Source organism: Pituophis catenifer, unplaced genomic scaffold, assembly GCF_029215685.1.
Source record: "Pituophis catenifer annectens isolate HBS135680 unplaced genomic scaffold, rPitCat1.0.hap2 SCAF_389, whole genome shotgun sequence".
NCBI classification, from domain to species: domain Eukaryota; kingdom Metazoa; phylum Chordata; class Lepidosauria; order Squamata; family Colubridae; genus Pituophis; species Pituophis catenifer.
This window is the reverse complement of record NW_027257269.1, coordinates 525-1967: the sequence shown is the minus strand read 5'-3', so window position 1 is coordinate 1967 and position 1443 is coordinate 525.

The following is a 1443-nucleotide window of genomic DNA, read 5'->3' as shown; positions in this document are numbered from 1 at the left end:
GTATTCATGGTGATGTTGGACTCCTAAGAATTTCTTTTTCCAAATGACTTCACTTTAAAACCACTGTTAACTTCTTTTTAAATGCCACCTTATTTTTCAAACAAGTGAAAACATGAAAAATAACCAAAATGCAAACCTAAGTGTGCATAGGTTTGTACCCTGTGTATTTTTTTTTTTGCTCCGAAATTATGAATTCCAAAATTTATAACTAAGATTTTTGTTTAAACTTGATATTAAACAAAATCAGTTAATTATAAAAACTGCTTCTATAATAGGCTTGTTGCCAAAGTTTTCCTATACAGTTTCATAAATTCAGATATGTTTGTTACTTTCAGCATTGTGCAGCACTTACTTTAACTTCTCTTAATAATGTTAATGCAAATTATAATTTATAGGTTCTGTAGTTTCTTTAAATATTGCAGAAAAACTGCTTTTAAGATTAATTGGTAACTAATGGCTTTGGTATCATTTGGAAATGTTTAATGTTCCATTACATATTGTTCCATTTTCTAAATGTTAATGAGGAATTATGTATGAGTTTACATTTGCTGCAGAAATTATTTTAATTTTCCTGATAATTTAGCAGCTGCTTCAATATTTATTTAAAGAAAATACTAAATCTTCCTGATATACAACATTTTTAAGGAATGTTAACAAAATTTATTGAATAGGGTGTTACACTTAAAAATAAAAACACAGTTTTGAACTCAGATACAGCTTTAAAAACTATAAACATGATAACAAAAAAGAACACAGACCACAGAATAATAGAGTTGGAAGGGACCTCAGAGGTCTTCTAGTCCAACCCCCTGCTTGAGCAGGAGAGCCTATACCATTTCAGATAAATGGTTGTCCAGTCTCTTTTTGAAAGCCTCTAGTGATGAAGTAGCCACAACTTTTGAAGGCAAGCTATTCCATTGGTTGATTGCTCTCACCGTTAAGAAATTTCTCCTCCGTTGGGTTTGATGTTAGGTTATCATTTTTGTACGATTTTTTTTTTAAAAAATCCCATTATATGGGTTGCTACTTCCTTGGCAATGAAGACGTAATTTGCTGCTATTCATTGGGAGTCAACTGCTTTTAGCTACGCTTTAAGAAAGGCCTATAAAGGTGGCTTTTCCATGTCCTCTTTTCTGCTCAAGGTTTGGAATATACTTACTATGAAGGAACGTCATTCCTTCATAGGATGTTCCTTTTCCTAATGCACTGGGCTCATCTTCCAGTAGGCTACAATCCCCAAAGGTTTTTATCCCAGTTCTTACCTGTCCTAGACTGTTTGGCAGTGACATGAAGTAACAAGTTTGAGGAAAACTGCTTGGAGGTAAACAAGCAAGCAGAAGAGGTCATGGGCAACCATTAGGTAAGATGAGAGAAAGGCAGACAGACAGACAAACATGAAACAGCCATGCACAAGCATGTATGCGGTTGGCCATGAGCAGCTAG